Genomic DNA, 13,951 nt, shown 5'->3' on the forward strand with positions numbered 1-13,951 from the left:
CTTAAACATTTTATTAGATTCGAGTTTTATTATTTTCAAAAAAGCTGGTATAGTAAGAGACGAAATTATCAAATTGGAATTGATTGTATGCCTTTATTCAAACTCACTTTTAATTCGAGTTTTCATTAGTTTCAATGTTTCTTTTTCTATTTGACTCTACACTAGTTGCAATTCTACCTTGAGTGGCAATTATGAATTTAAATTAATTTTTAAACAATTTAACGCTGACCCTGAAAGTTAAAACAACTAAAAACAGGAAAATCTTTCCAAATACTAGTTGTATGCAAGGATAACGCGAGGAAGAAGGGAAGACTATTCGCGTATGAAGATGGGGTCGAGCCTTGGTCAATAACCTTTTCATTCCTATAATTATGTTACTGTAATTTACACCAAAGTGGATTCGCACTGAGAAAAATTGTTAGTTGTATAACTTACACACATAAATATACTATCTATCGACACATTTACTACGTACTCATAAATATACTGACGCACCGACTACTCACCAATGATAATAATTTGAAAAATGTTTACTTTCAATTTCGAATTCTATTCCTCTGAACGCTTTGTCTGAAAAAGGTGAACCCCATCTAAATTTGAAATTAAATTCAGTCAATTAATGAACATGGATGAGATCTTGTGTGTTGTACAAAAAAAGAAAACATTACCGTTGGTACTGGTACACTCATTTTCCTAATTGAAATGATTTCCGCCACAAGAATAAAAAAAAGAAAAGAATTTCATTGCAAAGAAATACGTCATACGTCTCGGTAGCAAACTATCATTTGATGGTATCTGTACAGTGTACGCTGAGGTGACATATAATCACCACGTGAAAAAATAGCAAAACTAAAATTTTGTTAGATGATTAAACATTAAGGGAGGAAAGGGATACTGAATAATAATGTATCATAGTGTATGGTAGTACGGTATGTACAATTACCATCCAATGTGAAATGTCTGTAAATTGTGAACTTAAAATGTATTTCAATTTTGCAACTTTGAAACCATATACAAATATGTCATAATATCATAGGTTGTCCGACAACACTGATAACGATTGCCCGATTGGACGAATTGCGTAGACAATAACTTTAACGTTTGATTGATCGACGGAAGTGTTCTTTATTACGATAAAGATTTTTCATAGTCAAGAGCACATCAATGTGATGTTGTTGAATTTTATCGAAATTTTGCTACTCAATAATTTATAATCAATTGAATTGGTCCGATAAATTTTGGGAAAGTTTGTGCTGTGCAATTGTTGTAATCGTTTTAACGGTTTCACTGTCGTAAGTTCGAGTTTAAAAGATTTTCTAATTAGATCCATGCGTCTATTGACAGGTTTTTTCTTTGTTTCATTTTTTATTAGAATTTGCCGAATCGTTGATCAAAGGAAGCGATTCCTATGGATTTGTTGAATTCTTGTTGACAACCAGTAAGATTGATTTAAATCTTTTCATTTTGGGTTTGCGTGAATTACTTTTTTTATTTAATTTCAAAGGATTCTATCATTGCACGGTACAAGTCAGGAAAGTTGTAACGCGAGAGCTGAGAATACTAAAAGTGAGGAATTTATTGTTTAATTTCGTTACAATTTGAACTGTTTGAACTATTTGTTTACCGTTTTTAGAATTTGAAGCGTTATCGAATAAACACCATAAAAATGAATTGTCTGGTGTTTTACTGCTATCAAACTTAGTTTCTGGATCAAGCATTAGACGCGTTTTCAACATAGGTAGTATGTACAATATATGGATGGGTGGAAGGTATATAATTTATTCTGACTTTACATCTCTCAGTCACACCATACATTACACACATGATGTATGCAAATAACCTTTATTTCGTATATAGTTACGTCTGTTCAAACTATTATGTGGCAGTAGGAGAAGGATCAGGAAGCCCAAGGATAGAACGATCCCAGAATTCTTATTAGCTACTAGGTTAAGCTTTAGAAGGACGTTCTTTAAAGGACGCCAATAACCTTTTGCTCAGATAGGTTCAAAAGAATGGGCAAAGCTTTATGGAAAAGAATGTTCAAAAAGAGTAAGCGAAGAGTGAGCGAAGTGAGAAAACCTGGAGAGGAATGCCTGAAATTACAATCAGGGCATACATTCTTCTATCGAGGAAGTGACAGTCAGATGCTGATGCACGGTGTCGGATTGTTCATACATAAACGATGGTCGGATCGCATAACTCACACGAAAAGCATATCCGATCGAGTGATATACGTAAGCCTGAAGATAAATAACAGATACAGTGTCAAATTAATTCAGGTTTACGCACCCACGTCCACCCATGATGACGAAGAAGTAGAAAGATTCTATGAAGATGTCGAGAAAGCTCTGGACGAAAACCCATCACATTACCAATATCTAATCGGTGATTTCAATGCGAAGCTGGGAAAACGAGAAGAAGACTCCGAAGTTTCTATTGGTAGTTTTAGCAACGACCAAAGAAATGAGCGTGGAAATACTCTACTCAACTTCCTACAGCAACACAATTTGTACGCAATGAATTCATTTTTTGCCGGAAAGCCTCAACGGAAATGGACTTGGCTAGTGCAGATGGTGTAACGAAAAATGAATCGATTACATCATAACTGGCTGCCGAATTAGATAACGTCAACAATCAATGTGAAACATTGGACGAATTGAATACCAAAATCGTCGATACAATAATGGATTTCATGAAATCCAAATGCAAATCCGTCCAAGGGAAAGAATCAAAACTCAGCAGAGAAACATTAGACCTGATCGCAAGCAGAGCAGAGTTGGTAAAAAACAGAGGGCGAGATTCGGTGGAATACCGGAATTTGTCTAAAAGTATCAAACAAAGCAAGGAGATCAGATGAAAGAAAATATAATGTCCAATTGGCTCAAAACATAATTGAAGCTAACTGCAATATGAAAGTCCTACGGAGAGAAATGACAAACGCCAAAAAGAAATCTTCAAATTACGAGACAAAACAGGAACGATCCAAACGGATCGAAATGCGATATTAAACATTGCAACAGAATTTGATGAGAATTTGTTTTCTTCAGCAAGACAGAGCCCAACGGAAGAAACCGAAGATAGACCAATAATAAGAAACGTGGGATCGGAGGATATGCCCGACATAACTGTTGATGAAGTCAAAGCTGCAGTAGCCGAGATGAAAAACAAAAAGTCTCCCGGAGAAGATGGTGTTCCAGTGGAAGCCATTAAACTAGGTGGAGACTCATTATTAAAGGCAATCACGGCTTTGTTTAATCAATGTCTCCAATGGGAAGAAGTACCAGAAGCCTGGGAAAATGCGGTAATTACATTGCTGCATAAAAAAGGAGACATAACAAAGCTGGAAAATTACCGACCCATAAGCCTATTGTCAACACTCTACAAGTTGTTTATGAAAATCATTACGAAGAGGAACACTAACAAGTTCGACTTCTAACCAAACCTGTTGAACAAGCTGCTTTCAGATCTGGTTTCAGCACAAACGACCATTTGCAGGTGATGAGAACGCTTATTGAGAAGTGTCGTGAATACAACATCGACATAGTCTTGCTATTCATAGACTTCGAAAAAGCTTTCGATTCAGTGGAAACATGGTACTCCAACACAATTCGATATACAAAAATGCTACTTCATGTATAAAACTTCATAAGAGCACGGAGAAATTCAGAATCGGCCGAGGTGTAAGGCAGGGTGACACTATTTCACCGAAATTATTCACGGCGATTCTGCAGAGTGTTTTTAGGAAGTTAAAACTGGAGTAAAATGGGAATAAAGATAAATGGAGAGTACCTGAGCAATCTCCGCTTCGCTGATGACATTGTACCGATAGCAGCGAATCTAGGTCAGGCTCAGCTTATGCTACAACAGTTAAGTGAAGAGGCAAGCAAGTTGGTCTCAAGATGAACTTATCGAAAACAAAAAGTCATGACCAACATCGGGACGATAGAGAAATCAAAATTGGTGTCATTGAACGAGTCGACAGCTATGTATATCTAGGACATAAACTGAAGTTAGGTCTGGACAACCAGACTGCAGAAATAAGACGTAGGATTGGTCTTGCATGGCAGCGTTCGGAAAACTCAGACTAATTTTCAAAAGCAAAATGAATAATAGTCTGAAACGCAAAAGTTTTCGACACTTGTGTCCTTCCAGTGCTCACTTATGGAGCGGAAACGTTAACTTTAACGAAAGCATCCGAAGATAAATAGAGAGTGACACAAAGAGCCATGGAACGGAGTATGCTTGGAATAACACTCAGAGACAGAATGACGAATCAATGGATTCGACAACAAACTAGGGTCGTTGATGTCATGGAAAGAATAGCATCTCTGAAATGGAGATGGCGGGACATATTGCAAGAAGGACAGACGAACGTTGGACCAAAAAGATCATGAACTGGCGACCATATAAAAGACGAGCTATAGGTAGACCACCAGAGAGATGGACAAACGGAATTAAGAATATTGCAGGTACAAACTGGCAGCAAATGGCAATGGATCGTACGAAATGGAAAGAAGTTGGAGAGGCCTACATCCAGCAGTGGATAGAAACAGGTTGAAAAAGAAGAAGAAGAGAAGTAGGAGAAAACTAAAATAAAATAAATTTATCGAGGTAGGTATTAAGGGTATCCATCTCTCATCGAAATCAACATGCAGAAATAGTTCGATTGCTAAAACGATTCAACATTGCATAAAGCTTAGTACGTATATTCGAAAATCTGGCGTTCGAACCAAAGATTTAAAGCTAGAAGCATGCAAAAATAATTTTAAATGCACCAGTCCGTTATCCAGCATTTTTTCGAAGTTCGATGGACAGAATATGTCTATAACTTGTTCCAATGCTATCCTCAGAAATTACCGAGCGTCAATTCATTATTTTGAATCGAAGAATTTGAACTCATTTTTAGACATATGGCTTAGCGACGATAGATTAAAATTCATTGCGTTCTTAGCTGATGTTCTACAGATTCTAAAAACATTCCAAAAGGCTTGCCAATCTGACGATATCTGCATAGCCGATGTTCTTCCATTGCGGACGAAGTTGATCGCATCATAGGAAGAATGTAAAAATGCTTGCTTTAAAGAATGAACGAATGAATGAATTTATTGTCACCGACAAAAAACTGGCTGAATAAAATGTTTACAATATTTACAACTAAGTTACAGTGCTATTAAATTACTTCTTACAAAATTCAAAATCAAAAATACAAAATTCATTGACTTTTCAGCGCTTTACAAACTCACGAGCAACAATGCCCTCGGGCCACAATTCACTGTCAATTACAGAGTCAAATATGTCAGAATTCACAGTGACCTTGAATGATACAAAGCTAACGAAGTTCATATTTTCATAGGGCGAAACCAATATCTTACATGACACATCTTCAGCCGACGTTATTGCATTCTTCCGTAGGAAATAGCTGACAATTTGCGATTCGGTAGTAGACGGATCAAATTGGGATAAATAAGCTACCTTATGTGTCTCTGTTGCCGGCGTAAAGGTACGTTGAGACCGAATCGAATCATTTTGCGGTTGAATTGTTGAGTCTTTGACCTCAGCGGGCATCGGTTTGCAATGGACGATTTAGTTACCAACAGAACTAGAATTAGACGTCGGGTTTTCGAGATCCGGTGGTGGTGGTAATTTGAGAGATTTTTTGACATCTGTGGAGTCATTGTGATGCTTGGGTTGAGCGACATCCGGCCGATTTATTACAGGTGAAATCCGTTGATTTGATCCATTTGACCATACGATTTTCGGGTTGCGTTTCGTTTACTGATAGGGTCATTGAATCATCGACGTTTCTAACGACAAGTTTGTCGTTCGGCGATCGGTTTACCAAAAACACTGAACTATTCTTCGGTTTTGGATTAGACAACGGATTTCGATGATGAGACGACATAACTACACGGTCAATATCGTCAGGAACGATATTATCGTTTTTTAGACGATAGTATCGTTTTTTTGGACGATAGTATCGTTTTTTAGACGATACTATCGTCTAAAAAACGATATTATCGTCCAAAAAACGATATTATCGTCCAAAAAACGATATTATCGTCCAAAAAAATTTCATCCAGGACGATAATATCGTCTAAAATTATAAATTTTAAAATATTTTCAGGACGATATTATCGTTTTCTTGACGATATTATCGTTTTCTTGACGATATTATCGTTTAAAAAAACGATAATATCGTTTTTTTGATGATACTATCGTCTAAAAGCGATATTATCGTTCAAAAAACGATAATATCGTTTTTTGACGATAATATCGTCCTGGATGAAAATATCCGCTGGACGATATTTTCGTTATTTTCTTTTTCTGAACAAATTTATCGTTATTTTGGACGATATTATCGTCCTGGTCGATAATTTTTGGGATGATACTATCGTTCTGGACGATAGTATCGTCCAGAACGATAATATCGTTTTTAATTAATTTATTTTTTTATATTTGAGACGATAATATCGTCCGGGACGATAATATCGTTTTTAATTTATTTAAAATAAAAATTCTAGACGATAATATCGTCCTGGGCGATATTATCGTTCTGGATGGTTGTTGAAGACGAAACACAAAATCTTGTAGATAAACACCTTTTTATAGACGGCAAATATATATTAAAAATTGGTTCATTTGGTTCCGTAAATTTAAATTTTATATAGAAAAATTACACAGACTAATTATGAGACGATGCGAGAAAAAAAAATAAACTCCTAAGTTCCGACACCGTTCCGGCGCCCGGCTCGCATTGCGGCCCTCCGCTTCGCTCCGGGGCAATGGGCCGGATCGCTCGGAGTGTTAAAACGCTTTTTATGTACAATCAAAGTTGGTATTCATTTCGTAAAAAGATGAATTATTTAGGGACGAACTAAACGCCTTTTTTAAACACTGATGTGTAGGTGATTTCCTCTGACAATTGTTTTTCGATATTTTGGAAGAGAATTCGGTTCTTGCTGCACCTCTGAGTAAAATTGAGTCCTGGACAATATTACCACCCAAAACTAAACGATAATATCGTCCTGGGCGATATTATCGTTTTTTTAAACGATAGTATCGTCCTGGACGAAATTATCGTTTAAGAAAACGATAATATCGCCCAGGACGATATTATCGAACGAAAATATCCATTAGATTTTCTAGAACGGTGATATCGTCCAGAAAACGATAATATCGTTTTTTGAACGATAATATCGACAATAAAACGATACTATCGTCCAGACAATATTTTAGAATTTTTCAATTTAGACGATACTATCGTCCTGGATGAAAATTTTTTGGACGATAATATCGTTTTTTTGGACGATAGTATCGTTCGTCTAAAAAACGATAATATCGTTTTTTTTTTTGACAAAAACGATTTCGTTCCTGACGATATTATCGTCAAAAAAACGATATTATCGTTTTTTGAACGATAATATCGTTTTTTAGACGATAGTATCATCAAAAAAAACGATAGTATCGTCCAAAAAAACGATATTATCGTTTTTTTAAACGATAATATCGTCAAGAAAACGATAATATCGTCGTGAAAATATTTTAAAATTTATAATTTTAGACGATATTATCGTCCTGGATGAAATTTTGAGGAAAGTACTTTTAAGAAATTTTTTAAAATAGGCAAGAATATGTCCTAATACGTCCGAACCATCTGCCACTTTGTGACGCAAAATTTTTTTGGTAAAATTTTGTTTCTAGAATTTCTTTGGTCAAATTTTTGCTGTTACAGTTTTTGCGTGCAAGCGCAGAATGCGTCACTTCCAGCGATATCAGTTGTTTTGGAAGTATGCACAGGGACTTGCGTCACTTTTACTCTCTTGAGTGTTTTTGACTGATACTGATTTTCAATGTACAGCGCTTCCATACACGGACCTTTTGACCTTTTTTGGGTATGTATCGCAGCGTCTTTCTAAACACTATAAACCTGCACACTTCCAAATAAATCGTCTGTTTATTGGCGAAATAATTCAACTTTTAGTTCACTTAGATCACTTTTACAACTGTACTGCCAAAAACAAAAGACAACCAGAAAAAAGTTGTTCCACATAATTGTCAGGGGAGCCTAAAGATTCTATAGAGCCATCGATCATTCGGATCGGATGTGGCTTGAATTTCATTTTCATATAAGCTGGATGAAATTCATTCTTAACTTTTTTTTTGTTAAAGGTTTATATTAAAAGCGCAGCACGATCATCTCTATCGCCTAAAGCACTGTGGAACTATATGTACATTAATGTGAATATGTGTAACCTAGAGCAATTCGATCCCACTTCTTCCGTGGAATATTGGATCCACCAACAACAGAGAAGACGTAAATCCAGTACAATACGAAGGAAAAGTGAATGGTTCTACGGTGTTTTCGATGATTCAGTCAGTGGACGTAAACGCACAGGGCGACAAAAAATTCAATTTTAATATTACACATTTTCGATAATAAAAAATGACGACGTTTCTTCCGAAACTCAAACAGTTTTTCAGATTAGAGTTGATGCTAATACTTCATCGAAAGTCCTAAAATTTCCTAGGGTCACCGCACTGAATTTCCAACTATTTTTCCTCGTGCAACTCAATTTTTGGGCGTGCAACTCTTTTGCAACTATTTGCAACTCTTATCAGTGCGGTACCACTCGAAAATTCCCAAAATTCCCAAACATTCCCAAAAATTCCCAAATATTCCCAAAATCGATTCCCAAATATTCCCAAAATCGATTCCCACATAGGCCCTGCTTCCACCATTCAACTCGGCGACAATATCGAAGGAAAGCAAAGCAAACGTCATTGAGAACAATTTTGAGTAACAGAATGAACTGAATACAAAACTGGGTGATGGGTTGACTGTTGTTTGGTGGCATTTCCGCCGTCCAATTTTCAATTTAGGAAGTGTAGACGTTTCCGACTCGTCCTGTTCCTGGATCCTGAAGCAATAAAACATTGTCGACATTGATTTGTTCTTTCGGAAACGTGTTTGGCATAGGTAATCGCCAATCGCCCAAAACCACTTACAAAGGAGGTGTGACGCAAGTCCTGTTATCCACTAACAAAAGAACTGTAGGTGACGCTTACAGATTCGACACGCAAAAAGATTTGCGTCACAAATGGCAGCTAATGAGGAAAGCACGCAAAAGTTTCATCAACAAAAATTTTACAAGAAAAATTTTAGAAAGAAAATTATAACAAAAAAAACTTTGCGTCAACAAGTGGCAGATGATTCGGCTCCCTTCCCTTTGGATTCCATTCTTGAAAGCAATATATTTCACAATTTAAAAAATTCAAAAATTTGACGAAAATCGAAAATTTCACGGATTTCTAAAATTTGACGAAATTCGATAATTTGACGAAATTTAAAAATTTAACGAAAATTGAAAATTTGACGAAAATCGAAAATTTGACGAAAATAGAAAATTTGACGAAAATAGAAAATTTGTCGAAATTCAAAAATGTAACGCACTTAAAACGCTCATAGCTCCAAGATAAGCCACTTTTTAGGGAAATCATGAAACACGCATCGACTATAATCTAAAACTAAGTTGTGATCTTTGCTCGATTTATCGGTCATGTCAAACGTAAACAAATTTATTGCGAGACGTTTCGCAGCTTATTGCTGCATCATCAGTCTTTATTATCTAAAACATACAGAACGACCATTCTTAAGAAACTGAGCGAGATGCTTATTTACAAATTTACAGGTCAAACCTTACAAGAACATTTGCTTATTTAGTAAACACCGATCCACCGACCAGTTTTGCCATTATACTACTCTGACACTTATAAACAAAAGCTAGATGACTGGCCAAAACGTAAACAAAAACGAAAGCTCTCTTATCAAGTGGATGGCATCAAACTTTTATACACTGCACTGATATTATCTGTGTCTCTTCTGAAATTCATAGTCGGATTCGTCAAAATTTGTAATGATTCCAGAACTCTACTGGATCGTACGGTAGAATAATTCTTTTACACTCGCCTCACCATGAAAACACTGAATATCACGCGCCAAAAATTATCGGAAATTTTTTTAGTTCTCTTTCAGCAGACCTTGTAGAGAGATGGACAAACGGAATTAAGAATATTGCAGGTACAAACTGGCAGCAAATGGCAATGGATCGTACGAAATGGAAAGAAGTTGGAGAGGCCTACATCCAGCAGTGGATAGAAACAGGCTGAAAAAGAAGAAGAAGAAGAAGACCTTGTAAACAGGTCTAGGGATGTGAGCAATGTTTTACTTAATAGTGGCATTTCCTGTGGTTATTTACGTTATTCGCCAAAGAGAGAAATTTGATTTTAAATGAAACCGAAGGCGGAGCTTACTCTCCGTATTATAATGAACATCGAACGATCGACTCGTTCAGCTTTGTATCGCGTATTTTCGATTTCGTTTTTATTCTTCTTTTTCTTCTATACATTTAAGTTTAACCTTGAACGATGTGTACAAATGCGATAGAAATGCTTTGTTTTTGTTGTTTGTGTATTTCATGGTGTGGCAAGTGTAAAATTTTATGCATCACAGGATTGAAACCACTCAATCACAGTATGTGTGTGAATTCGTATCCCACGAGAATTATTTTTGCATACGACGAAACATACGGTGACTGGAAAAATCTCCGAGTGTATTATCGTTGCAGCTGAGAGAATATCGTTGTTTCAGAAAATGATAATATTGTCATCTGATACGATAATATCGTATCAAAAACATAATATCGTTTCACTTGACGACAATATCGTTTCACGGGTGATATTATCACTGCATAAATGATAATATTGTTGCATGAAATGATATTATTGTCCGGAAAACGATATTATTGTCGTCTGATACGATATTATCGTCGCTCGGACGATAATATTGTTTCACTGGTGATAATATCATTTCAGAAATGATAGTATCGTTTCTTGGACGATAATATCGTTTCACGGGTGATATTATCATTGCAAAAACGATAATATTGTTGCATGAAACGATATTATCGTCGCAAAAACAATAATATCCTTTCAATCGACGATAATATCGTTTCATGGGCGATAATATTGTTACAAAAAACGATATTTTCGTCGGTAAAACAATATTATTGTCGTCTAATACGATATTATCGTCACTCGGACGATAATATTGTTACAGAAAAGAATATTATCGTCCTCAAAACGATATTATTGTCGTCTGATACGATATCATCGTCACTCGGACGATAATATCGTCTCGGAGATTTTTCCCTAGCCCGAAACATACATACTCATGCAAAAATTATTCTCTCGGTATACGAACTCACACGTATACTGTAATTTCGTGGTTTCAATCCAAGTGATGCAAATAACTATGTTAAGAATAACGTTCTGCATGGAAATGTTTGAAATAGCCATACGTATACTAAATTAACGAATGAAGAGAATGAAAACCTTGGAAATGAAAATGTCTCCGGTCGGCGTCAGCAAAAAATTACTTTTGTTTCACTTTTTCAATATCAATTTCACTCAATGAATTTAATTTAACTTTCTGTGTTCGTCGAGGTCATTCAGAGCAAAGTGGATGTGACAAGACATAGTATTTGGCTGGCCGTCGATTTTAAGCATTGTGGCGTGTGCTAGCGGAACATTATCACGTCCGTAAAACTGGTCTGCAAGAAGGACGAAATTCATTGGTACAAAAAACTTCTACGGTCAAGGTCGTTGGTAGCAGACCATTGGAAATACCAGGCTTTGTTGGTTGGAAATCTCCACAGGTACAAATCCTGTGGGGATAAAAGGTACGTGACTTAGTCATAAATTCATTGCCACACCGAAATTATATCGTTTGCGTTGAATTGTCGATCGAAAAATCTGGATCTTGGCGCGTAATCTACATTGTTCGAGAAAATACATAATTCCCGTTGGTTTTGGCGCGTCGATTCCTTTGTTCGGTATCCACACTGGTATTCAACAATCAACAGTTACTCAACGTACCCAAGACAATCAACTGATAAAATCATTTCATCAGATTGTTCTCATTTCATTTGCATTATATAACGAAACCCATCAATTTCTAAACTAGCTCAAGGTTAGGCAGCGTTTCGGAATTTAGCTTTTGTTTGATCATCATTTAACGTAGAACATTTTGCTTTCATTTTCGAGATCATTTAATTGATTTTTCTTGGAATTTTAATTTGAGAATATTCCGAAACGACTGAAAGTTTCCAGTCGAGTTTTTCATGTTTGAGTTGATCATTAGTCTTGTTGAACGGACTGGGTGAGTGCGATTTATTTTTTCGATTAATTTTTCGACACTTCGCGGTGTAATTATTAAATATGGTTGACGAAAAGGAGTTACAAGGTGAAAATGGTCCAGAACCACAGCCTGATCAAGGGTTAAAAACTCCAACCGACATTAACGCTCTTATAGTGAAATTGCCAACGTTTTGGGCAAGTAATCCGCGTACTTGGTTTATACAGGCAGAAGCACAATTCTCGTTAGGTAAAATCACATCTGATGTTAGTAAGTACAATTACGTCGTAGCTACGTTGCCTCAAGACATAGCCGAATCGGTATCGGATATTTTAGAGAATCCCCCAGCGAGCGATTTGTATAAGAATTTGAAAGACGAGCTTATTGGTCGTCATTCATTGAGTTTGGAAAGCCGGATAAGGAAGTTAACATCCGATGAAGAGATCGGCGATAAAAAGCCGTCTGAGTTTTTTAGGACCCTTAAGCGTTTAGCAGGCAACTGCGGTACGGTTGGTGATGAGTTGTTGAAAAAGCTGTGGATGGGTAGACTTCCTCAGGCGATCAGTGTAGCTCTTATTCCTCAAAAGGACGATGAGATTGGTAACTTGATGAAATTGGCTGACCAAGTGTGGGAAGCAATAAAAACAGCTAACATCTCTGCTGTGAGTAATCATCCGGCCGGTCCATCTTCAATCTATGATGAGCTAAAAAGCGAAATTAATTCTCTAAAAATGATGATCGAAAAGATTTCGTTTGATAGGTCTCGCAATAGGAACAGAAGTCGTTCTCGAAATTGCTCTAATGAAAGCTCGAACAATCACACTCGTTCAAACAGCAATTATCGCAGAAATCGTTCACGAAGTTCACGGTTCAACCCAAATGGTAGATTCTGCTTTGATCATTTTAAGTTCGGAAAGAGAGCAACGAAGTGTACTAAGCCTTGCGCATTCGTGGATAAATCCCAAGACACGAGTGTTTCAAGAGACCGAGCGAGTAACCCAAACTAAAGAGTCCTGCTGTAGACGCGGCTACCAGTGGGATGTTGTTTAAATCTTGCCGCCTTTTTGTTAGGGATAATAAGAATAAATTGCTGTTTTTAATTGATACCGGAGCTGACGTAAGTGTCATTCCGAAAAGTTTTGTTAAGTTTTTCAAATTAAACAAAGATTTTCAGCTAACGGCTGCGAACGGTTCGGTGATTAATACGTACGGAAGCAAAGTAGTTGAAGTTGAGTTAGGTTTAAGGAGGAATTATCCTCACGAGTTTATCCTAGCTGATGTGAACAAACCGATAATAGGAGCAGATTTTCTAGCTAAGCACGGTCTTCTACCGGACTTGAGGAACAAGAAATTGGTCGATCCAGCAACCTCTTTGGTAATAAACGCGATGAGGGCTGATAATTGCTATGAGCCAACTCCTAGGTTGTATTCAATTGCCACAGAATTCGGCGAAATTCTCAAGAAGTATCCGTCATTAGTTGCTCCGCCTAATTTCAATCTGCCAGTCAAGCACAATGTTGTCCACCATATACGCACGAAAGGTCCGTTGCCGTATTCCAAGGCACGCAGGCTAAGCCCGATAAGTTTAAAGTGGCTCAAGTCGAATTCAACTATATGAATGAAGTTGGAATTTGTCGACCTTCGTCGTCACAAGCAGCTTCGGCATTAACTATGCCGCCTAAACCTCGAAGTCCGGACTTCCGTCCATGTGGTGACTATCGAAGGTTAAATGCTATAACGATTCCGGACAGGTATCCT

At 36.8% G+C, this 13,951-nt stretch overlaps 1 long non-coding RNA gene across 1 annotated transcript; it reads left to right on the top strand.

Moving 5' to 3' along the window:
* The first annotated feature begins 1,372 nt into the window (after positions 1–1,372).
* On the top strand, positions 1,373–1,660 carry LOC119070294. Its single transcript, XR_005086497.1, has 3 exons — positions 1,373–1,438; positions 1,505–1,566; positions 1,634–1,660. It is a non-coding gene; the product is annotated as an uncharacterized LOC119070294 (long non-coding RNA).
* The last annotated feature ends 12,291 nt before the right edge of the window (positions 1,661–13,951 follow it).

The sequence above is a fragment of the Bradysia coprophila genome (genome assembly GCF_014529535.1).
Source record: "Bradysia coprophila strain Holo2 chromosome X unlocalized genomic scaffold, BU_Bcop_v1 contig_734, whole genome shotgun sequence".
In the NCBI taxonomy this organism is placed as follows: domain Eukaryota; kingdom Metazoa; phylum Arthropoda; class Insecta; order Diptera; family Sciaridae; genus Bradysia; species Bradysia coprophila.